Source organism: Rana temporaria, chromosome 5, assembly GCF_905171775.1.
Source record: "Rana temporaria chromosome 5, aRanTem1.1, whole genome shotgun sequence".
NCBI lineage: Eukaryota > Metazoa > Chordata > Amphibia > Anura > Ranidae > Rana > Rana temporaria.
In genome coordinates this window covers 56,654,900-56,681,033 of record NC_053493.1, presented here as the reverse complement: position 1 = coordinate 56,681,033, position 26,134 = coordinate 56,654,900, and positions in this window count along the sequence as shown.

Sequence of the window (26,134 nt, the reverse complement as noted above, 5' to 3'; positions counted from 1 at the left end):
GGCATAGTGGGTCTTCTAGCATAAGGGTTTCATTTAAACGGCATGACCAATCGAAACGAGGGGTCTGGGGAGGTTGTATTGTCAAAAAAAGTGGTGAGTGGTCAGACCAAATGAAGGATCCAATATCCATAATTGGATTCCATTCCAATAACTGTGATGCCGTGAAAAAGTAATCTAACCTACTGTAGGATAGGTGAACTGATTTTTAGGATTTAATATACGCCAGAGATCCAACAATCGGTGTTCAAATAACTCTCTTTTAAAAGCTCTCAACTGCCTATAAGAAATATTTGATCGCTTAGATGAGGTATCCATCTGGGGTTCTAATACCATATTAAAGTCTCCTCCCACAAGAATCGTGCCATCTGCAAATTCTGTCAAAAGGTGAAGATATTGTGTAATTGCCGTTATTTGATCATAATTTGGGATATATAATTTGGCGATTGTAAAAACTCTATTCCAAAGCTTAAATTTAAGAACTAGGTATGTTCTAGGCACAAAATAAAATTGCTGAGCATGTGTGGTTTTTAGTCCAGACGAACAGACATTCCGATAGAAATTTTTTTCATCGGAAAAATTGAGAACATGTTCTCTATCTAGTTCCGTCTGAATTTCCGATGGAAAAAGTCTGATGGGGCATACACACGGAGGGAATATCCGATGAAAAGCTTCTGTCTGACTTTTTCCGTCGGAAATTCCGCTCGTGTGTACAAGGCATTAAAGAGATTTTCCATCACTATATGTCCCAAAGGCAACCGTTTTGCAAAAACAGAACAGAGGTAATATCTGGAATGGGGACATAGACAGAAGTATTAATTCCACAGGGGTTCTGGCCTTCCCTTACTCTAGTATGTCTTACTGTTGAGTTTGCTTCACTTCCTGTCAGTTAAAATGTTGCATAGCTCCCAACTGTCCCTGATTTCGAGGGACTGTCCCTGATTTGGAGCAATGTCCTTCTGTTCCTCTTTCCCCCTCATTGGTCCCTCATTTTGGTCTGATCTATATAGTTATATATAAAATGCACTTTTTATCTATAAAAAAAGTGTTTCCCAGTGCTAAATCTTTCATCCAATTTCCTATGTCTACATACGTTTGTTAGTAGGTGTCCCTCATTCCCGTTTTAAAATGTTGGGAGGTATGAATGTTGTCAGCCGAAAATGAGAGGAAATATCTCTAATGCAGCCCTAGCTGTAAAATCCAACAGGAGTTGTAACCTTTAACTACTCCAAAACAAAGTAAAAGGTTTGAACTATACACATTGCAATCCATAAAGGGAATCAAGCATACCTGCTAAATATTTCAGTATTTTTATACAGGCATTGCTGTAATATACCCAGTCCACCCCGGTCTCTGGCCCAGCAGACAGTGGTAGCACTCAACAAGCAAGCTGTGTTCAATTTTATTTATCCAACGGACATTTTTAAACCGGTTACTGTTAAGTTAAATCATTCAGGAGAGGATTTTAAAATGTCCCGTGTACATGAAGCCTAAATCTGACTCTCTTTAATCCACAGCAGCCTGAATTCAAACAGGCTCACTGGAATTGTATTTCATGAACATGTGCTATATGAAGCTGGCTACACACTTACAGATTCAATTTTCAGTCCACCGGCTGAATGAAAGAAACTTAACAGATCCATCCATTCACACTAAGCAGCAATTTTGAACAATAATCAGTCGAGTTTTGTCGAGCCAGGTGGTGCCAACAAAGGCACCCAATGCTCAAATTTTGAGCCATGTATGGCAGCTTTAAAGTGGATGTAAACCCGATTAATGACATTTTAGCTGGGCACCTATATATCTGCAGTATTTTGTTATCTCTTTTCAATGAGCTAAGCTCTCTTCTGAATGGTTTTACCATCTCAGAAAGTTGAGGGACATGATAGACTTATGTGGAGTTGGCAATGTTGATTTGTTTTTTAAGGTGAAAGACCGGGACTGTCATGATCATCTTGGCTTCAGCACCCAGTGGGTCACTGGCCTTAAACAAACTTGCAGCCAGTGAAATCTTGTGTGAAATCTTGAGTATTTCTTTGACTTCAGTAAAGCAGGCCATACTCTATGGTTTCTGATGAACTGTCCAAATAAGTTTCTTGGGTAGATGTGCTGGCCCCCTCCAACCCAACATCCTTCAGTTGAAGGAGCTGGGCAGAAATTTGTAGGCCGAACAGAGGATGTATCCATCTTTTGCTTGGGTATTCTGAAGCCAGCGGTTGGATTAGACCATGCACACCGTATAATGTATATTAAGGAATCTATTAGTGTATGGCCAGCCTAACTCACTGAGCAGTGAATCAGCAATAACCATAACTGCCCAAAGCCTTTCAAACAAGTTAGCCAAGGCAGCTCTGTTACTTTTACTTAGACAATTTCCCTTTAAAACAGTAATAGTGCTTATGACCTATGGTGGGCTTTACAGCCTATTAGCTCATTTCCATTAGTGAAAGCTAAAGCATTTTAAGACCTTCCTACTACTTTAAATTCTTTTCTCCTTTACATCCATTAGCCCTATTCTTCTGATTCAAAGACAGATGGTTAATACAATAATCCCAAAAATAGGCTTCTTGCTGTAGAACTTGACATTGTCATTACAAGTGGGAGCTTCCACGCCTCTAGCATTATCCCGTTGCCTACATGCCTTCAGTGAAAATTACCTAATGTGAGCCCTCAGACCCTCATATTCAGTGCCAGCGTTCTTTAGATGTTGCTAATTAGAACCACTAAAAAGACTCTTCCACTTTAACTGGGCTTTCTGGTGACACGATTCCACCGCTGGAACACTTTGATGGAACAGCTAATTATGATTGTATTATTTTGTTCTTTCTTGCTTGGCTTTTGTTATTTTAATCTCAAGTGGGGAGCAGCCCAGGAAGCCTTCATTAGCTTTGTGTTTACGACGATGTTTTATAGCCTCCTAAAGCGGTTTGCTCTATACAAATTATTTTTATTACATGGCATCATGAGTCAGGCCAGTGGAGTGTGTCATTTCTGAAATATGAAGGGATATGTTCAGTACATGCAACAGCTGGCACTGGACCCAGATCAGTGCTATTAAAGCTTGTACAACACAACTTGGGCAAGCTGAACTTGATGAAATCTAGGTGTGGAGAAATTATTAAGATTCAGAATTGATACAATGCCATCACATTTAAGGCTCTGTTCACATCTGAGCATAGCAGAATCGCGGGCAGAACCGTGATTCTGGAATGTGATAAAATTGCGTATGTGAGTGCCATTTATTGTTAATGGCACCCTAAATGTGCTAAAGAAACAGGCATTGTGTTGTTTGACAAAACACATGAAAATGTGCAAAAACTTTCTAATCAAAAACACGACAAACTCGGCTCCAAAAAGGATACATGGACTACTTTGACATGTTTTTGAAGCAGCCCATTCAAAAAGGATATATGGACTACTTTGGCATGTTTTTGGAGCAGCCCATTCGAAAAGGATACATGGACTACTTTGGCATGTCTTTGGAGGGCAGCCAGTTCAAATAAATGGTGTTGTTTAAAAAATTTGTGAAAAAGGTGATTCTCCTGCATCAATCAGATGTGAATGGGGCCTAATGCCGCGTACACACGATCGGTTAAACCAATGAGAATGGTCTGATGGACCGTTTTCATCGGTCCAAACCAATCGTGTGTGGGCGCCATCAGTTATATAACCATCGGTTAAAAAAAAGCCAACTTGTTTTAAATTTAACCGATGGATTCCTAACCGATGGGAAAAAAACGATCGTTGGTAGGCACAGCCATCGGTTAAAAATCCACGCATGCTCAGAATCAAGTCGACGCGTGCTTGGAAGCATTGAACTTCGTTTTTTTCAGCACGTCGTTGTGTTTTACGTCACCGCGTTCTGACACGATCGTTTTTTTAACCGATGGTGTGTAGGCGCGACGGACCATCAGTCAGCTTCATCGGTTAACCGATGAAACCGGTCCATCGGTCCGTTCTCATCGGATGGACCGATCGTGTGTACGCGACATTAGAGATAGATATTCAATTGACATGCTTTGTACTTGCCATATCATTTTTGAATTTGGACACCACAAATAACCTATATTGTTAGTACTGCTAAGGGACCACTAAGCAAGACCAGTTTTCGGTCAAAACTGATTTTAATAGGTAAAAACACCTATCCACTGTGTATTGACAGATAGCTAAATAAAAGTAAACAACATCCAAGTTTACCTAAATGTGGAAAGGGGTTCCATTATCCATCTGATCTACATATAGTATAAATGAGACTCTAAAGGGCCATTTACACAGGCCGAATATTGGGTGATATCGGACGATTCATTAGAAACTGTCTAAGATTTGGCACCTGCGTACGGCAGCCAGTCTGATAGAAGCAAGCCAAACTTCCAGCTTTTGTCTAAGGGGCATGACCGAAAAAAGTATCCAATCAGCTGACTGGTGTGTTCTGGTGGGGGGCCGCCCCCTGTCGAAACACAACAGCTGAGCAGGGGAGATCACTGTAATAACATTGGATTGTTAATACAGGATCTCATCCCAAGCTCTTAACACTGATAGTGTGTGCTAGGCTTAAAGGGTCACTAAAGGAAAAAAAATGTTTTGTTTAAAATAACAAACATGTTATACTTACCTCCACTGTGCAGTTCGTTTGGCACAGAGTGGCCCTAATCCACGTCTTCTGGGGTCCCTTGGCGGCTGTCTCTGGTCCTTCCCGCACGAACTACACACGTTCATGAGAGAGAGCTTGCATGGTCATTCCAATCAAAAGTATTTTTTTAGTTATAAGTTGGAGCCTAGGTGTGCTCAATCAGGCTCTGTCTTCATGTATATCTTGGATGATCCAACAGTGAGATCTCCCTGCCATCATTTCTGAATGTTCCTGTCCACTTGGAAGTTTTGGGTGTGCTATCCTCCACTGAGGCTTCCAGCTACGCCTTTTGCAATCTATATAATATAAAATACAATATTGGCATCTCAAGTGCAGAAATCGGACTCATAGAATACCCCAGAGACTTATTTTAAACGTAGAAAACATAGGCCAAACATAGACCAAGTGGTCCATCAAGTCTGCCCCTTTTTTTTGAACTTTCTATAGATCTAAGACCGGTCTCCAAATTTTGCTGTCAGTTGAAAGAATAATGGCCTATCCTTAGTGTCAGTAATGCCCCGTACACACGATCAGAATTTACGATGGCCTAAAAGCCAATGGAAATTTTAGTCGGATTTCCGTTCAAGCTGTCTTGCGTATACACTGTCAGACCAAATTCCGACCGTCCAAAACGCGGTGACGTAAAACACTACGACGAGCTGAGAAAAATGAAGTTCAATGCTTCCGAGCATGCATCAACTTGATTCTGAGCATGCATGTTTTTTCTCCGTCGGAGTTGCACACAGACTATAGGAATTTCCTATAGTTTTTTTTCCATTGGAAAAAAATAAAACATGTTATATTTCTAAACCACGACGGAAAAAAGTCTGATGGGGCCCACACACGATCGAAATTCCGATTGTATGTACGCGGCATAAGAGGAACTGTGTCCCGTCATTGGAGTCATTGGGGGGAACTGTGCCCCATCTCTGTTGTCATTGGGAGGAATTGTGCCCCATCTTTGGTGTCATTGGGAGGCATTGTGTGCCCGTCTTAGTGTCCTTGGGAGGAATACTGCCCCTTCATTGATGTCAGTGGGGGAATTATGCCCCATTTTTAGTATCAGTAGATGAAAATAGTGCCCCAAATGCTAGATAAAACCAAGAAAAGGGCTGCATTTGGCCCCTAGGACACAGTTTGGAGACCAATGATCTATTCTAGAGTATAGAGCACTCATTCTCAACCTTTTTACATGGAGGAAAATGCCATTTTTTTAAATGGTCATTTAAAACTATTGTGTGTGCGCTCCAGAGCATTTTTCTTGACGTGAAAAATGGGCATTAAAAATTTAGAACATGCTCAAATTTTTTGCGTCGTTTTCCACATCATCGTTTTTCACGTCGTGAAAAACAGTCGTGTATAGGCTTTAACGACGGGAAAAAAACGCGCAAAACGTCTCTCACCAAACTTTTACTAACATGAAATCAGCAAAAGCAGCTAAAAGGGTGGCACCAATCCAAATGGAACTTCCCCTTTATAGTGTCGTCGTACGTGTTGTACGTCACCGCGCGTTGCTCGAGCATTTTTTTTCATGATGGTGTGTATGCAAGGCAGGCTTGACAAGAATCGCTATGAGAAAAACGTTGTTTTTTCTAGGACATGAAAAACGGTCATGTGTACGCGGCATAAGATTAGTTTTGAACTTTCTGTCTTGCTGGTTTGATGTCCCTGTGTTCTTTATCTTAGCTCCCTGTTGCTAAGTAAAGTGGTGGAGCATTTATCAAAAATGACCGATGGTGCCTCCTAGACGTTAGATCGCCGCCCAGACTGAGATTATTTGATGTCCATAGGCACTTTATAGCAGGTGTCTAGAAATATAATAAAGATGTTCACATGGTATTGCACAGTCACTGCCAGCCGTAGCTTCTAGGTACTACAATCTGAAGCCAAGTCTTTTTAGAGAACTATCTGCACAAAAGTCTACTAGGTTCACATCTGCTGGAGCACTTGTGCTTCAATGGAAGGTATCAGAGCTAACAAAGAATATAACTATTGTTAGGTGACAGAAAGTATAGCATTGCTCAGAGAGCAGACGCTGGGAGGACAGACTCAGCGGCAGAGAGAAGAGAGAGAGAGAGGCAAAGATCCCCCAGGGAAAATACTCAAACTGGATAGGCAACAATTATTGTAATTGAAGGTAATGACGCTCAGGCGCCAGACCAAGAGATCTGCTTTGCATCATTCAATCCACAGGAAAAAAGGCTTCAAAAGGCAGCTCTCTGCAGTCCATGACTGCCCTATGTAACAAGGCAAAAGGAAATCTACTTTTATGAGAATGGATCATGTGTCCTTGTTCATGGGACTCTGAGCCGCTCAGAAAAAGGGGGTGAAAGGAAAATAACAAATGTATTTACATGTAATTTACTGAAACTCCAACTTTTCACACATATGATAAAATATTATAGATGTGATCATAAGCCACAACTATCTATGGCATACACCTTGTTTTAAAATTACCACAAACTATTTGATTTTTTATCCTTATGCCGCGTACACACGGTCGTTTTTCGGCATTAAAAAAATGAAATTTTTCATCATGAAAAAAAACCAACTTCATTATTAAAAACAATGTTGCCCAAACACCATCGTTTTTGAAAAATGATGAACAAAGCGCGGTGACGTACAACACGTACAACGGCACTCTAAAGGGGAAGACGATATAGGGTACTTGGGTCTAAGGCCCCCGAACCAAAGAGCCAAGAGGAATGAAAAGAGGGCCAATTAGGACTATTGCGGTACCAATATAAAATTACACATTAGAATAAAAATATAAAAAAAGAATACATTTTTATTACACAAAAAAAGTGACAGACAATAAACAAAATTAAAATGGTCACAACCAAACAACACCATGAACAGAGGTCCCCGGTAGGGGAAAACATTACGATGAGTTGAGGGTTGTGGCAGTATCTCAACTAGTTTCGCGGGTTAACCCGCTTCGTCAGGAGAAGATCTAGAGACAATTGAACGATATATCAGTAATAGACTAAAACAACAATATATATATATAAACAAAGGGAAAAGACACGGGTATAACTGCTCACCTAAGGCGAGTCCGCCGATGGAATAAAGCGGACGGGGCCAGACACTCTAAAGGGGAAGTTCTATTCGCCTTTGGGCTGCTTTTAGCTGGTTACTTGTTAGTAAAAGACGATTTGCGCTTTTTTGTCTGTTACAGCGTGATAAATGTGCTTACTGCATTATGAATGGTAGTTTTACCAGAACGAGTGCTCCCGTCTCATAGCTCGCTTCTGGGCATGCGCAGGTTTACGTTGTTTTTGCCCACACACGATCATTTTTTACAACACGAAAAACGACATTTTGAAAAACGACATGAAAAAATGCAGCATGTTCGATTTTTTTGGGGCGTTTTTTCAGAAGCCGAAAAATGATGTGAAGCCCACACACGATCATTTTAAATGACGTTTTAAAAAATTTCGTTTTTTTTTTTCATGCCGAAAAACCGTGTGTACGCGGCATTATACTTTTCAGAATTTTCACATTTAATTTTTTTTTTTATGTTGTTGAGTGGGATTAAAAAAAGTAATTTACCTAAATTCACTGCTTCTCCCCTAAGGCCTCGTACACACAATACGAAAATCAGAAAGGAAAATCCGTAAGGCCCCGTACACACGACCGGATCTATCCGCTGAAACTGGTCTGACGGACCAGTTTCATCGGACAGATCCGGTCGTGTGTAGGCCCGAGCGGACAATTGTCCGGCGGATCGGACAGTTTCCAGCGGACAAAAATTGCTTAGCCTGCTAACAAATCTGTCCACTGGAAACCTGTCCGTCGGACGTGTTCGGTCGTCTGTACAGACTCACCGGACACGTCCGACCGACCGCCATCCCTCGCATGCGTCATACTGATTTGACGCATGTGTGGAAGCTTTGAATTTCCAGGGCCGCCCACGTCGCCGCGTCATCGTCGTATTGTTTACGCACGGATTTCTGTCTGATGGTGTGTACAACCATCAGACAGAAATCTCCGGGCGGACATGTCCGCTGAAAACGGTCCGGCGGACCGTTTTCAGCGGATTGTCCATCCGTGTGTACGAAGCCTAAGATGAGCTGTCTGGATTTTCAGATCGTTAGTATGGTGCTTTCGACAGTCGATTTGACTTTTTCGTCAAACAAAAGCTGGATGTGCAGGCTAGAAATTTTTTGTCGGATGTGAACTCAACATCTTATTTTCAGATGGCCAGTACAAAAGTCCGTCACACAAAAGTCGAAAGTACATACACGCATGCTCGGAATCAAGGAACGACTGGGAAGAGTTTGGTCTTGTAAACTACTGTTCGTAGTCTAGAATTACCATTCGTGACGCGGCAATTGATGAAATGTCAAAATTCTCATTATTATTATATAGGATTTATATAGCGCAGTTTACACAGCGTTTTACAATTTAAAAAGGAGACAATACAGTTATAATACAATAAAATACAAGAGGATTAAGGGGGCCCTGCTCAGAAGAGCTTACAATCTAATAGGGTGGGGCAGGTGGTACAAAAGGTTGTAACTAGGGTTGTCCCGATACCGATACTAGTATCAGTATCGGGACCGATACAGAGCATTTGCGCGAGTACTTGTACTTGCGCAAATGCTCCCGATGCCTGATCCGATACCTGGCCAAAGACCGCAATTCCCTTCTCAATGACGCCAATTGTAATGCCTGTGTCATGCTCTTCTCAGACTGCAGCCATCCAGGGTACAAAAGCCGCGCCTCCTCCTCCTCCTCCTCGTCTGTGATAGGGGAACACTCTCAGCAAGTGAGTCAGTGTTCTGCCTTTCACTGACACCCTCTCATCCTCATTCCATGGACGAGGATGAGAGGATGTCTGTGATAGGCGGAACACTAACTCACTGCTGGGAAACTGAGTTCCCCTATCACAGACGAGTAGGAGGAATAGGCGCGGCTTTTGTACACTGGATGGCCGCAGTCTGAGCATTATACAGGGACACAGGAATTACAATTGGCGTCATTGAGAAGGGAATTGCAGTCTTTGGCCTGGCAGACTCTTGGAGGAAAAATGAGAGAGAAGTTTAGTGGGCTGAGCGCTAAAAATATCCATCCAATTCAAACTTCCTCCGACGGGAGAAGAGTGTTGTGTCATGTGCTTTCTATAGATTCTTTTCCATGAAATTCTTTTTAGATTTTACATGAAAAGCCTAAATGTGGCCAATCAGAGAAGTGATAACATTTACTTTCCAGCTATTTGTTGGATGAACAAACCGTCTGTCTGTCTATCTATCTATCTATCCTTTATTGTACTTTAAACCACATTCTACAGTTATGGAAGAGGATGTCAGTGCCATTTGTCAGTGCCAGCCATCAATGCGTCACATGACATAAAAAAAAGTATTGGTAATCAGTATCGGCGAGTACTTGAAAAAAAGTATCAGTATCTTAAAAAAGTGGTATCGGGACAACCCTAGTTGTAACTGTGGGGAATGAGCTGATGGAAGTGGTAAAAGATTAGTTGGAGACGTGATAGGCTTCCCTGAAGAGATGAGTTTTCAGGGATTGCCTGAAGGTAGTAAGAGTAGGGGATAGCCGGACAGGTTGAGGTAGCAAGTTCCAGAGGATGGAAGAGGCTCTGGAGAAATCCTGAAGACGAGCATGGGAGGAGGAGACGAGAGAGCTTGACAGTAGTGGGATAATAATGAAGCTGCATTGCTGGTGATACTGATGTAGTTATGCCAAACGTATTTAAAAAGGCATTTGTTTTGTACGATCTGAAAATCGCGAACTTCTACTAACATGAAACTAGCAGAAGGGGCCCAAAGGGTGGCGCTTGAGAAATTAACTTCCTCTTTCCACTCTCATAGTATGTCACTACGTTCGTGTTTGTCAAAACAAGATCCTGCCCACGTGCTTTTGACAAAAATCTGATGCACGGTTGTCCGACGCACGGTTGTCCAACAATCAAACCGTGTGTACAAGGCCTAAGGCTGCTATAAGGTGCATTGTTCATTGGCTACAGTTACAATTAGTATTGGTTAGATACTAACAGGCATTTTTTTATTTTTATACATGAAGGGCCAAATTTCGACGCGGGAACGACGGCCATACTTAACATGGCAAGTCTATCTATACGCCACAAAATACCAGCTTTAACTATACGCCGGAAAAAGCCGACTACAGACGACGTTAGAAAATGCGACGGCCGCGCGTACGTTTGTGGATCGTCGTAAATCCCTAATTTGCATACCAGATGCGGAAAATGACGCGAACTCCACCCAGCGGGCGCCGAAGTATTGCACCTACGATCCGAAGGCGTAACAAGCCGTACGCCTGTCGGATCGAACCCAGAAGCCATCGTATCTTGGTTTGAGGATTCAAACTAAAGATACGACGTGGGAAATTTGAAAGTACGCCGGCGTACTTGCTCTGTGAATCTGGCCCGAAGGCTCTTTCTTTGCAGTGGCCTTTGACATTTGTGAGAAGACAAAAAGGGTCTGGGAGATTAGCCATAAAAAGGGAACATTTCAGGACTATTCGAGTCAGTACCGAGATATACACTGTATCAGGGTTGCCAACCGCCAGTAAATTTACTGACAGTTTGTAAAAATCAATGATTTTTTTTCAACTGCCAGTAAATATAATTGATAATTTCATGCTGTGTTGACTTTTTCCGTGTAAATCAAGAATATACTTTGTTATAGGTATTGTCAGTGTTCAGATATCATGTTTACACTGTTCAAATATTCACTGTGTTAGTTTTCAATAGGAGTTCTGTAATTTCTCAGGTTACCAGTAAAAAATGTGCTCCGCCAATAAATTTTCCATATTTTGTCAGTAAAAAATGCTGCAGGAGGTTGGCAACCCTGCACTGTATAAGTCAGTACCAAGATAGTCCTTCTAAAATGTTCCCCTTTTCTGGGTGACCAGGTGGGGACCGATCTCCCAGTCCTTTTTTCGCTTTCCAGTTGGATGATGGTACACCGTACTCAGTTTGTATTTAATTTGCATCAATAGAGGCTGCAGCTTTCTAGACATATTTGAGAAGGTGGGAAGGACAAAGCTTATCACTTGACCCACTTCACCACCATTCAATTGCACTATATAAGTGGCTGCAAAATATTCAGTTCTTTCAGGCATTGGGGATCTCGTGGCTTTCCATAATGCAACCAATTACCAGGCCTGAACCCTGTCACATGATGGAGGGGGTCATATCATCAACCCCTTGTAAGCTCCAAATGGAGCTTACACATGGTTAGAACGGCAGAGCTCCTCCAGGAAGCTCAGTGGGCTAACATTTTAACTCTCATGCCCCACCAGTAGTTGTCCCCCACCAGCTCTAAGACCAAAAACTGAGCGATCACATGACTGCTGATCACTCAGTTCTTGGTCTCCACTGAGCAGAGAGTTGTGAGTGTCAATCACCGCTGTCTGCTCTTCCCCTCCAATGCTCAAAGGGCTTAGCTGTGGAGGGGGCGGGTACGGCTGTCTCAGGTTCTCATCATCATGCTGAAAGGCTGAGTCAGCTGCCAGTCAAGCACCTGGGTGGATCCCAACAGGCTCTGTGATGTCAGCTGGCAGCGGGCTTTAGCCCTTTATTTGCTGAATCTGGGTAACACGAGTGCAGAAATGTGTTTTGTGACCCAGAAGATAAGTATGGCCAAAAAAGCTTTCGGTCATACTTCTCGTTTAATGGAGTTCTAAAGTCACAGCATACACTTTCATTTTATTACATCAGCATTATAATAGCAAAACAAACAATAGTTATTTTTGTCAATCCAGTATAAGCTTACTTAAAAAATCTCCTTTAGTGTTGTGATTGCTGCCTGTCTGCTGGCGGTCTCTTTCCACAACTTCCTGGATTCCCTACATTCTCTGCAACTTCTTCTTTGCTGTTTAATTTCCATTTCTAAGGACTACAAATCCCATGGTACATTGCTGCCTGCAAGCAGTGATTCTTTTACTGACTCCGCCTCTTGAAACTCCTCTTCTCAGCACCTTTGTAGTTTAGAAGCCAGGCTCTGTGATGTGTGTGACACAGCAGTGCCTACCCACACGGCATTATGAATACGTGTCACATAATTCAAGAAAGTAAATGTGTGGGGATCTTTACAGAGAAAATTTGCAAACTTCAACATTGTTCAAATCAACAGTATTAGGCTAGAAATAATTGAAATACAATGTGGAAATGAATATATGATTTATTACATTTTAACTATTGATATCCTTAAATTATTTTGGATAGAAAAGGGGAGGGTAAAATTACTGTTTATTTTTTGGCATTTCTGTCCTATTGAAAAAGTGAAAAAAACACGCTAAATGCTAAAACGGTATATAAACTGTAAACCACGTATGTGTTGAGGCGACCTCCAATAAGATCGCTAGCAGACAGTACTCAATAAAGTGTCCTCAATAAAAAGTGCTGGTGCTCAAACAATGTAAACTGGAACAATCCCACAGGTTCAAAGTCCCAAATAAAGTGCTTGTGCTCATATCATTCCGTATTTCTTAGGTGCTCAGACAGGGTGCCCCCACATAGATGTGAACTCACCCCTCAGAGTGGACCAACTATCACTAGTATGGTCAAACGCATTTGTGGGGCAACCTCTGTAGGTATCTTTAAGACTGGCGTTTCCAGGGATAGATAATACTCATGCAGATAAGGGTAAAAAGAAAAGCTTCATTGCGCAGTACCGTTTAATTTTTTTTTTTATATATACAATCATAATAGTTCAACTCACATTTAGTGGTGCCTATATCCTGGCACCCGGGGTAAACAGCAGGCAAATCAGCTGTGAAATCTGCCCATAAATTGTAATGGTCTGCTGCCGGAAGTATGTCGCGAATCAACCTCGACGCATTTCAGCCTATCAGGTTGGCCGTCTTCAGGAAGTTGTGATTCCGCCATTTTTGATAAGGGCATATATACCCTTACTATGGATCACATGTTAGAAACTGTCCAATCATGTTAATTTACCTGCTACTTACTCAGGAAAACTCACAATCTACTTTGTTATTGCTAACAAGCATATAAGTGAGTCAATCAGTTGAAATGCACAATTAAAAAGACAAAGAAAAAACTTATATTTTAAACGATTAAAAGAAAATGACATTGTTAGACACTGGTCACTGTAGGTAAAATTAAATTGAGGAGATGCGAACTCTAGTTGTCAGAATCTATATAAGCTCTACATCCCTAGATGATCCCAAATTAAGAACCACCTAGTGGCCAGATGATAAAAAAAAAAAAAAAATGCATATGACCTCTAGTGGTGAAAATCAGTATTTGAAAGAAATATCAACCTAGAGGTCCTCTAGTGGTTAAAGAGATGTTAATTTGAAGATAATTGGTAAAAAAATTATGTAGAACAATACATATCGGCCTAAACTGATAAAAAAATATGTTTTTTATATATATTTTGGGGATATTTATTGTAGCAAAAAGTAAAAAACATAGAATCTTTTTCAAAATTGTCGCTCTTTTTTTGTTTATAGCACAAAAACAAAAAAACGCAGAGGTGATCAAATACCACCAAAAGAAAGCTCTATTTGTGGGAAAAAAAGGACATCAATTTTGTTTGGGAGCCACATTGCATGACCGCGCAATTGTCAGTTAAAGCAACGCAGTGCCGAATCGCTAAAAGTGCCCTGGTCTTTAACCAGACAAATGGTCCGGGGCTTAAGTGGTTAAAAAAAGAAAAGGCTCTCGGGGCTTGTTCACACCAGCTGTTGCATTTCGACGCATCGGCTGGTGTGTGGTTCAGTGCTGCTGAGATCAGCGCAGTGATGATGCACTGATATCGGCGGAAGCAGCATCTTTGTGGCAGTTTGGTAGCGCTGTATTTAGCTTTTCCAAAATGCCCTGACCATTAAAATGAATGGACATTGCTTCCGAAGTGCCTTAAAAAAAGTGCTTCTGAAGCACTGCAACACGTGAGCGCTGCTTTGGGGTTAAAAGCGCCCCGATAGCGCCCAAAAAGCGTTGCTTAAACATCACTAAAGTGCTGCTAAAGCGAGCAGCGCTTTAGCGCTAAAGCGGCTGTGGCCCCAGTTCGAAAGAAGTCATTGAGCTTTTCATATTCCAATAACAATTATTTTGATATACAAGTAGCGTCATGTCACAATTGAGTATAAAAGAGAAGAGAGGCGCCTCTATATGGTTACATTTAATGAAGGTGCAACATATTGCTACACTTAGGCCCGGTACACACGGGCAAACATGTACGATGAAACCGGTCCGTCGGACCGTTTCACCGTACATGCCTGCCAGAGGGCTTCTGTACGATGGCTGTACTAACCATCGTACAGAAGTCCGCGCGTAAACAATTCGCGGGGCGTGTCCGATTTCGTCGCCGCGACGATGACGCGGCGACGTGGGCGGGCCTGCCATTTAAAGGCTTCCACGCATGCGTCGAAGTCATTCGACGCATGCGAGGGACGGCGGGCGCTCGGACATGTACGGTAGGTCTGTACTGACGACTGTACATGTCCGAGCGGGCAGGATTCCAGCGGACGGTTTTAAAACACGTCCAGGAATATTTGTCTGCTGGGAAAAGGCCCGGCGGGCAAATGTTTGCTGGAATTCGGCCCGCTCGCGCCTACACATGACCGAACATGTATGCTGAAACTGGCCCGCGGACCAGTTTCAGCATACATGTTTGGTCGTGTGTACGGGGCCTTAGAGGCGCCTCTCTTCTCTTTTATACTCTCTGGCTCCTGTTGGATTTTGCTTCTAATCCCCTTGTGGAGTCTTCCGTTTGTGGATGGACATTTTATGGTTACACAACCTGGTCACGTTGCTATAATGTTTTTATATGGACTACAAACTGAAGGATCTATGAATAAATGGTTGTGGAACGAATCATCTGAGTTTCCATTATTTCTTATGGGGAAATTGGCTTTGATATACAAGTGCTTTAGATTACATGTTTCCGGAACGAATTATGCTCGCAATCCAAGGTTTTACTCTACTGTACATACAATGATGATGTCAATCAAACTCAAGAAGATGGAAGCAAAATTATGGAAGCAAAATCAGAACAGACTAAAAGATTTGATCACTTTCAACAAAATTGCTTTCATTTTTGTTCTCATTTATATTCCATTTCAGTTGCATGGACAGACACGTTTATTCAAGCCACTTAGAAGTACAAACAAGTGGAAGTTCAGAAGACACCTGAACTCCCCTCTGTTCACACTCATGGGAGCTAGATTGCCTAGTTTCTGGAGATTTGTTTAAATTGTAATTGTGACTCCCTATAGATCGAAAGCCATTGAAATTGACTGAAAATTGCCCCATGTACAACCATCATCTTATGCCTCGTTTCCACTGAACGGAACGGTTCGGGTCGGTACAGTTTGGAATGCTAATGCCGCGTACACACGGTCGTTCTTTGTGATGAAAAAAAACGTAATTTTTAAAAACGTAATTTAAAATGATAGTGTGTGGGCAAAACAACGTTTAAAACAACGTTTTTAAACCCGCGCATGCTCAGAAGCAAGTTATGATGCGAGCTTTAATGGAACAGAGTGCCGTCGTACGTGCTCAACGTAACCGCGCTTTGCTAGAGCATTTTGAAAAAACTATGGTGTGTAGGCAACGTCGTTTTTTAAAATGAAGTTTGAAAAACGTTGTTTTGTTTCATGATAAAAAACGTTGTTTTATTTCATCACAAAAAACGGGCATTAGAATGGTCCAGTCTATTCTGGTGAGCATTTCCACTGCAAGTCGGACCGTTGGGGGCCATACAGGGTTTAGAAAAAAAGCCTAGCGTGTGCACCAATCAGTGGAATGTATCGTAGCTCCGCCCTAACCGAACCGTTCCATTTTCTATGGCCCCACATCTGAAGCAGGACCCAGAATGCTGCGGTACGGTTCGGTTTTATGGCACGCTTTCATAATGGAAACACCCAAAATAGCGTACCGTACCGAACCGTACCAAACCGATCCACTCAGTGGAAACGAGGCATTATATTTAAGCACTAGAGATATTTTTATTACTTAAAGTGGAGGTTCACCCAAATAATCAATTTTTAACATTAGATTGAGGCTAATTTTACTAAGCAAAATCGGGTGTTTTTTTTTTAAATCAATGCAGTACTTACCGTTTTAGAGATAGATGTTCTCCGCATCTTCCGGGTATGGGCTGCGGGACTGGGCGTTCCTATTTGATTGACAGCTCTTCCGACCATCGCATACAGCGCGTCACGAGTTCCCGAAAGTAGCCGAACGTCGGTGCACAGGCGCCGTATAGAGCCGCACCGACGTTCGGCTTCTTTCGGCAACTGGTGACGCGCTGTATGCGACCGTCGGAAGCCTGTCAATCAAATAGGAACGCCCAGTCCCGAAGATCATACTCGGAAGCCACGGAGAACATTTATCTCTAAAACGGTAAGTACTGCATTGTTTTTTAAAAAAAACACCCAATTCTGCTTAGTAAAATTAGCCTCAATCTAATGTTAAAAAAAAAAAATTCGGGTGGACCCCCGCTTTAAGTGACCTGTATTTGATCATGCATGATCATTTTCATTATGAAAACAGATCATGCAACATTCCAGAAAAGAACAGGACTTGAAAAACCTGATTATCCCAGCCATATCTGTAACCATCACACAGGCCTAGCTGCTAAGATGAATACTTCAGTCATCCCAGTACTGAATCATAAGGAAACTTATTTTATTTCATAACCAGAGGTTTAGGACTATAACAGCGGCTTGTGTTGCTGTGCTTTATGAATGCACTTCAGAATTATGACTTTACCTGGAACAGTACCAAAATCTTGATTAGAAAATATGCGCTGATTTGGCAGGATTATTTTGCTTGGATTTACACGGCCAATCCGGTAACCCTTGTTCAACCCCTGACATATGCAGCAATGTATGTGCTGTTCAGCTCACTGAAATGTAGAAGCTACTGTTCTGGACGGGGCTGGGAAAAACTGTTTGCTAATTTTCCTTTCCAATGACCTTATTAAGGGGTCAGTCTACCCAGAAATGATTTTTCAGCAATAAATACAGAACACAAAGTTCATCAGTGCTGAAATGCAGTCACCATCTACCTGTATTAATCTTCAAATAACTCCCTGTGGAATCTCTTTGGTTGACAGGCCAAGGCTGTACAGTACTTGGGACCTTAACTTCTGTGCAACTCCAGATAAAGTCCCACTATATCTTGGTGCTATGTCCCACCCCTTCATTCAACCGTCAGATGTCATACCTTGACAGTCCTCTTTAGTTCTGGCATTTTACAGTTTAATATTCAGAGTGGGGCTTAGTGCCAGGACTGGAGGTGATGGGGTTTAACCGCTTACTGGGCACATATACCCCCCTCCTGCCCAGGTGAAATTTCAGCTTCCGGCACTGCGTCGCTTTAACTGACAATTGCACGGTCGTGCGACGTGGCCCCCAAACAAAATTGACGTCCATTTTTCCCCACAAGTAGAGCTTTCTTTTGGTGGTATTTGATCACCTCTGCGGTTTTTATTTTTTGCGCTATAAACAAAAAAGAACGACAATTTTGAAAAAAAATACAATATTTTTTACTTGTTGCTATAATAAATATCCCATTTTAAAAAAAAAAGTCTAGGCCGATACGTATTCTTCTACATATTTTTGGTAAAAAAAAAAGAAAAATTATAGCGCCTACAAAATAGGGGACAGAATTATTATTTTTTATTATTTATTTTTTACTAGTAATGGCGGCGATATGCGATTTTTATTGGGACGGCGACATTATGGCGGTACATCGGACACTTTTGACACATTTTTGGCACCATTCACATTTATACTGCGATCAGTGCTATAAATATGCACTAATTACAGTATAAATGTGACTGGCAGGGAAGGGGTTAACACTAAGGGGTGAGGAAGAGGTTAAATGTGTACCCTACATAGTGTTATAACTGTGGGGGAAGGGGGGTGACTGGGGGAGGTGACCGATCTGTGTCCCTATGTACAAGAGACACAGATCGGTCTCCTCTCTCCCTGACAGGATGCTGTCTGTGTGAGCCGGCAATGAGAAATGATCTCATATGTTTACATATGAGATCATCTCTCATTGGCCGCACAGATCGCCTACCGAATGGCCACTCCGATTGGCCGTTCATGGCGATCTGTGATTGGCTGTGTCCCAGGGACACGGGCAGCACAGTTTCCCTGCTGCGCGCTCGTGAGCGCGCGCAGGGAACGAGGAAAGGGGCGGACGTCAATTGACGTCCTGTTGGATTTTCAGGTCCGCGCTGTAGCCGTCATTTGGCTATAGCGCGGGCCTCAGGTGGTTAAAGCAGAACTAAACCAGCCTATCCCTCACAGCAAAAGAAGCTGCCATCTTAGCTTTAGCATGATCTGCAGTTACCATGGTGCTGCATATGTAATCAGTAATGACAATAGGGTTGCCAGTTCATCCATTTAAACCCGAACACTGTAATATTAATTACACAGGTTCTGTGGCTGATTAAGGTGGTAAGTAAACTCACTTGGTGCCTTATCTGCATTAAATTAACCTGAGAACCTGTGTAATTCATATGTGTTCAGGTTTAAAGGGATGAGGTGGCAACCCTAAATGACGCCAACCAATTGATGAGAACTTGGGGTGGCGCTCAAGGCACTACAAAGCCTCCCTGCCGTCCAAAGCACAAAACAGGTGTCGGAGTTCAGATAAGCTCATCCAGGCTAGCAGAAGCAAATCAGAGGACAGAAGGTGGAAACACCGCACATGGGACCTGATTATACTCCTCTGACATGTTTTGCCCTCCTCATGGCACTTAATCAGAGAGATCCCTATGAGTAAGCCCCATGGGTGGAATGAAACATGTCAGAGAAGTGTAGGAGGAGCTTAGGCTGAAGCTGTATCTTCACCTTTCTGTATAGTGACTGGGATCCGGTGTGCAGCGTTTCAAACTTCTGTCTTCTGACCAGCCATTTGATGACTTGACAGTTCTGTGGAGATCACAATCAACTGTGGCAGTTATCATTTATGGCATACCTTGAATGTAAAAAAATGAATGTATACAATGAAAATCTCCATATACAGAACACTATACCCACAGTTGATACAGAAGAAGGCAACAAAAAAACCTTAAAGCATTATCCAATTTGCTGCACCAGGGGGAAAAAACATCCTAGGCCCCTGGATCAACAATCCCTAGTGTTATTACTTGTAAATGTTAATAGCCAGTTACTGTATATTCTGTACATTCAGGAATGCATTCCAAATTTTTTAAATATTGTTATTACAATATAATCCACAAAACTTCGAGTAACAACTGTGCTCTAAGCACCCATATATTGTGATGTCCCACCAGGACAATTTGCAACTTGTTTTAATCCTATGTCTGGGCTGGCTTCCCAAACGTAATAATTTTACATATATATATTTCCTCATAGTGTTCAAACACGGTTCTTAGCTCTGCTCCTCTCACTCTACCCCTTACCAGTCTTCTCCATGCTATACTTCTGGATTGCCACCGATCAGGTGGTCCACACCTCTCAGACACTGTACATCAAAGTAGCTTCTCCTGGTGTATGATAACAATCTTTATTGCCAATTATAAAAATGCACTCACATTTTATTTTCTTTAAGTTATAACTAAAGGCAAACCTTAGCCCGGCCATACACGGTTCGAATCCTGTTGAATTGGCTGAGATTCGATCCATTAGTGGGCAGGCTGAATGTACCAAGTTAATCGATCAATCAACTTGGGTACAACCAGCCTGACAGATTCTCTATCCATTATTGCAAGCTGCTGCTATAGCCGCTAACGACAATCCCTGTCTTCTTCGGGCCAGGACGGCTTCCCCTGCCCTCCCCCACCGGGAGAGGACAATGGTCCAGCAGGAGGGGGTCCCCCAACAACACTGTCTTTGTTGATGGGGGAATCAAGCAAATTTATTTCCTGCAGGGCCGATCCTAGACAGGGTGCACAGGGTGCTTTGCACCCAGGCGCCTGCAGAGGTGGGGACGCCGAAGTGCCAGAGTTCTCCCCTCCCTCCCCCTGCTCTAGATGTTTTATGGCATGATAGATTGCATAGGATACACAGTCCCTGCCCATTCCTGCCGCTCAGTAGTCCATCTACAGATGTGATGTATAATGAGATGTACCAAGAGCCCTTTCATACTGACAGTGCAGGGGCGTCGGTGGGAAAAGCTAGTTTTAGCAGCTCTTTACTGTCATTTTAGAGGTACATTTAACCCCCACTAGTGGCCAAATAAAGGGTTCAAATGCACCATTGCTCAAGCGCTTTGCAGGTACCACTCCTAAAATGCCTCAAAGAAGCTACTAGCAGGAATTTTTTGGACGTCCAGCCAGCGCACTGCCCCAGTGTGAAAGCACTCGGGCTCTCACACTGGGATTGCAGATGAAGCTTTTTTCAGGCGCTATTTTTAACGCTAAAGTTCCGGAAAAATGCCTCCAGTGTGAAAGGGGTCTAATGGACCATCTCCTGTACTATGTCTGAAGTCTCTGATCATCTCCTGTACTAATGTCTGCAGTCTCTGATCGTCTCCTGTACTATGTCTGCAGTCTCTGACCATCGCCTGTACTATTTCTGCAGTCTCTGATCATCTCTTATACCATGTCTGCAGTCTCTGACCATCTCCTGTATCATGTCTGTAGAATGTCTGGGGGCTCTTTCTAACAGACTCTCTAACAAAAGCCCTCTCTGTGTCCATCAGAGAGGCCCCCTCCAGGTCCCAATAAAGTACTCTGCTTCTCTTCCTGTATTTTGTTTATTGTTAAGAGATCATGCAAGGATCACAGGGGGAGGAGTTAGAAAAATGACCACGCCCATGTGGGGGCGCCATAAATATTTCTGCACCCAAGCGCCTGTTACCCTAGGATCGGCCCTGCTTTCCTGCCACCCGTGGTGGCAGGAAAGAAATTTGCTCCGTGTATGGCTGGCCTTAGATTTTAGTTTTGGATAGAGTTGAGAAGGATTAGAACACATGTCAGGTTTTTATTGCCATCTGTGTCCCCGTTAGGAAGTGTCACCCTCTCTATTTGTCCTGGTGACGGTAAATACGGAGAGTGAAAGTGAAGGAAAATCCCAAATTTAGAGTTGTCAACAAGACAGGAGGTGATGGTAAATCTCCCCATAGGTATACTAGTTCTAGTGACAACCAGGCATTACCTTACTTTGGAAGCGATTTACTTGCACTACCTTTTTATGGTATGGAACAGGAAGTGAAGAGAAATCTCCCCAATGGGAGATGCCAAAAAAACTGATGGATTTTAACCCTCTCATTCTCTATTCAAAATGAAAAAATTTAGTTGTACTTTAAAGCAAAAATTCACTATGTATTTTCTTTTTTTCTGGCGACACAATCACTTATAAGCACCAAACTCCCTTCACGCATCCAATGTGTTTTCAAAATTATCCACAAGTTCTACATCAGGAACGTTTTCAAATGGTACAGTAACATAAATACAGTATACAATATATACAGATATGGGAAAAGTGTACCTGTTCAGCAAATGAAAACTACTGCAAATAAACTGCAAAAAAAAAGGCAGGCGCGCCAGTTAGCTTATGGCAATGGGACCAAATGTGAAAAGCAGGAGAACCCTCCAGCAATGGAACAGAAAATTGCAATCTAAGGAATATTTTTTTACTATACATAGTAAATTGAGGATATTGGACTAGCAGAAGTGTTCCACTTGGTTGAACATAGGTAGCAAGAAAAACATGTGCTTCTGTGTACATTTATGCCCACCCACCCCCCCATCCATTATGGCCGATAAATTAGAAGACCTTAGATTGTTGGGCCGTGGAACCAAAAAATACCCCAGTGTCAGATGGGAGAATCTCTTGGAGTCAGTGGTCGCTGGAAAGAAAATGAATCTCCAGGGATCTGTGGAAGAACAAAACGGCCCTGTTGGTGGTGAGGGGAAAGAATACCCTCATGTCAGTTGGGGGGGGGTGGACAATAGTGCCAACCGGAGGAAATAGTGCCTGATTTGGAACAATAGTGTCAGGCAGAGGCTGGGGGAAACAATTGTGCTCAGTTTACTTATTTTTTTTGGGGGGGGGGGGGGGGATAAGTGTTAGGGAGCAACAAGAGTGTCCAGTAGGGGGTGGTAAAGAGCAAAAATGCCCATTGAGTGGCAAAGGGCAACAATAGTGTCCAGTAGGGGTGGGGAGAAATATTACTACTCAGTGGGAGTGGGATGGAACATTAAAGTACTATATGAAAACCTTCACCTTATAAAACAACCCGCAACAAACAAAATTATCATTTGATGGTTTCTTTGTAGTCTCCAAATTCTTCAATTTAGACTAAGACAAAGGACCAGATTCACAAAGACTTACGACGGCGTATCTCCAGATACGCCGGCGTAAGTCCGAATGAGCGCCGTCGTATGTATGGGCCTGATTCATAGAATCAGTTACGCATACATTCTGCCAAGATACGAGCGGCGTAAGTCTCCTACGCCGTCGTATCTTGGGTGCATATTTACGCTGGCCGCTAGGTGGCGCTTCCGTTGATTTCCGCGTAGAATATGCAAATGAGCTAGATACGCCGATTCACGAACGTACATGCGCCCGTCGCATTTAGTTACGCCGTTTACGTAAGACATACGCCGGCATAAAGATAAAGCAGGTCTCTAGGTGGCGCAGCCCATGCAAAGTATGGACGTCGGAACAAGCGTATCTTTTTACGTTGTTTGCGTAAGTCGTACGCGAATAGGGCCGTGCGTAAGTTACGTTCACGTCGTAGGCAGTGTTCGACGTATCTTAGGCATTCTATCCGACGCATGCGCACTGGGATACGTCCATGGACGGCGCATGCGCCGTTCGTTCAAAACGTCATTTACGTGGGGTCATGCTTTATTTACATAAAACACGCCCACCTCTTCACAATTTGAATTAGGCGCGCTTACGCCGACACATTTACGCTACGCCGCCGTAACTTAGGAGGCAAGTGCTTTGTGAATACAGCACTTGCCTCTCTAAGTTGCGGCGGCGTAGCGTAAATACGATAAGCTACGCCCGCCCACACTTACGCCGCCCTACGTGAATCTAGGCCTATATCTCTATTATGTGTAGAACAGCATGTAATTGTGGAGTTTTTTTCTTCTTCTTTTAAATGATCCATTTTGCTGAGATTTATATGTTTCTGTGGGACTGTCCATTGTAATTGAAGTAAAGACCTATTTTATGGGTACAAGTTCTGTGGCATATGTGTGCAGTGTATACAGCAGGCAGAAAAATGTTCTATTTAACCGCTTGTCGACCAGCTGAGCGGCAGGTTGGCTCAGCTGCCCCGAAACGCTGTACTGGTACGGCAGTCCCTATAATGGCTATAGCAAGCACGGGCCCGCAGTGCGTCGCTGGAGCCTATGTGTGTGGCCGCGATGTCCGCCGGCCACCCGCGATCGCTCCACAGAGAGCCAGAACGGGGATCTGTCAATGTAAACAAACAGATCCCCGTTCTGTCAGAGTAGAGAGAGATCGCCTGTTCCTAGTGATGAAGAACAGCGATCTGTCTGTACTCTCAGTCAGTACGCTCCCCCCACAGTTAGAAACACCTCCCTAGGGAACACTTAACCCCTTGATCGCCCCCCTAGTGTTAACCCCTTCCCTGCCAGTGTCATTAATACAGTGCCAAGTGGCTATTTTTAGCTATGATCGCTGTATAAATGGCACTGGTCCCAAAAAAGTGTCAAAAGTGTCCGATCTGTCCGCTGCAATGTCACAGTTCCGCTAAAAATTGCTAATAGTAAAAGAAAAAATGGCCATAAATATATCCCCTATTTTGTAGATGCTATAACATTTGCATGTTGGGGGGGTGGAGACACTGCATGTCGGGGGTGAAAACACTGCATGTCTGGGGAGGTGGGGATGGACACTGCTTGTTGGGAGAGGTTGAGCCACTGTATGTCGGGGGGCACTGCATGTTGGGGGAGGTGGGAGACACTGTATGTTGGGAGAGGTTGAGGCACTGCATGTCGAGGGTGGAGACACTGAATGTTGGGGGAGGTTGAGGCCCTGCATTTCGGGGACACACACCGCATTTTGGGGGAGGTGAGGGACATTGTATGGTGGGAGAGGTTGAGGCACTGCATGTCAGGGGTGTAGACACTGCATGTTTGGGGAGGTGGGGAGACTGCATGTTGGGAGAGGTTGAGGCACTGCATGTCAGGGATGGAGACACTGCATGCTGGGGGAGGTGGGGGACACTGCATGTAGTTGGCATGGACTCTGTACTAGGGTAGAGCATGCTTTATGCAGCTATACTGTATATATTGCTAAAAGTAGAATCCGTGTGCAGAACACATGGAATGGTGTACATTGCGAACATACACCGCAATCAGGGTTGGACTGGGACAAAAATTTGGCCCTGGACTTCATCCAGACTGGCCCACTTTGACAGGTCTCTCCCAATGGCGGCCGGACAAATCCGGCACCCCCCCGGCCACCCAAGCCCCCTCTCCCCCTTTACTAGCCACTAGCTGTGCTACTTTATTAGAGTAGATTGGCTGATACTCTTATAGGCAGTACCAGTGGGGAAGCTAGACATTATTTCACCCAGGGCAAAGAATCAGTTCGGTGCCCCCCCTTATGGGACAAGATTAGGCAGAAGTGAGAAACTCCCAGGCCATAGCTGTTGAGTCAGCTGTCTGTCCCCTCCCCCTTGCTCCTCTGTCATCCCCCCTGCTCCTCTGTCGTCCCCCCTGCTTCTCTGTTCCCCCCAGGTGAGCGCTGCGGGAAGGGAGAGACAGAGGAGCGGAGGGGGGCAGCGGTCCGCTGTCACTGAAGAAGGCCCACTGAGCCATCGGCCCTCCCTGTAGTCCCAATGGCCAGTCCATCCCTGACCGCAATGCATTGTTAGGCTGCAAAACAGTACTTGTGTTTACATTTTTTTCCAGCTTCTATGTAATTTTTATGAGCTGCAGCACAGTGCAATGTACAGTATTACAGTGCAATAAATGTAAAATGTCCTATTTTTTTTCTGCATGGCTGCTGATATAACCTAAGAAACAAAGGTGAATGTGGGGCTTATTCACCCCAGCAGCATAGGTGTGAACTGAGCCATAGGACATAATGCACATGGCTTTGTTCTTGTGCTGGGAATGTCTCGGGCAGGGTAACCCAATGCAGTCCTAGTGAAAGAACAAGGCAATTGGCCCTATGTCCTATGGCTTCTGTTCACACCAATTCTCCTGGTGTGAATATCCAGCTTTGATATAGCTCATTTGATATATCAGCAGCCATGCAGAGAAACCCCAAACCTCCATCAGCTTTCTTATTTCATGTACCAATAATTGAACATGCCTTTGTTGAAGGGGGAATCTAGGCACCAGTAAAGTTTTGGCTGGGGACTCTTTAATAACTAAACCTACCAATTATCCTCATTAACAGCTGCAGTGTATACAAGTCCATGCGAGTCAATGTAGTAAAGGAATTCTACCATTTACTGTAATGGGAAATGTTTTTGTGAGCATTCTGCCCCCTAGTGTCAGGAAGACATATAGCATAATTCATCAAATCCTACCAGGAGCGCACAATGTACTGTATAGTGCAATGATGTCACCTTAATAGAGG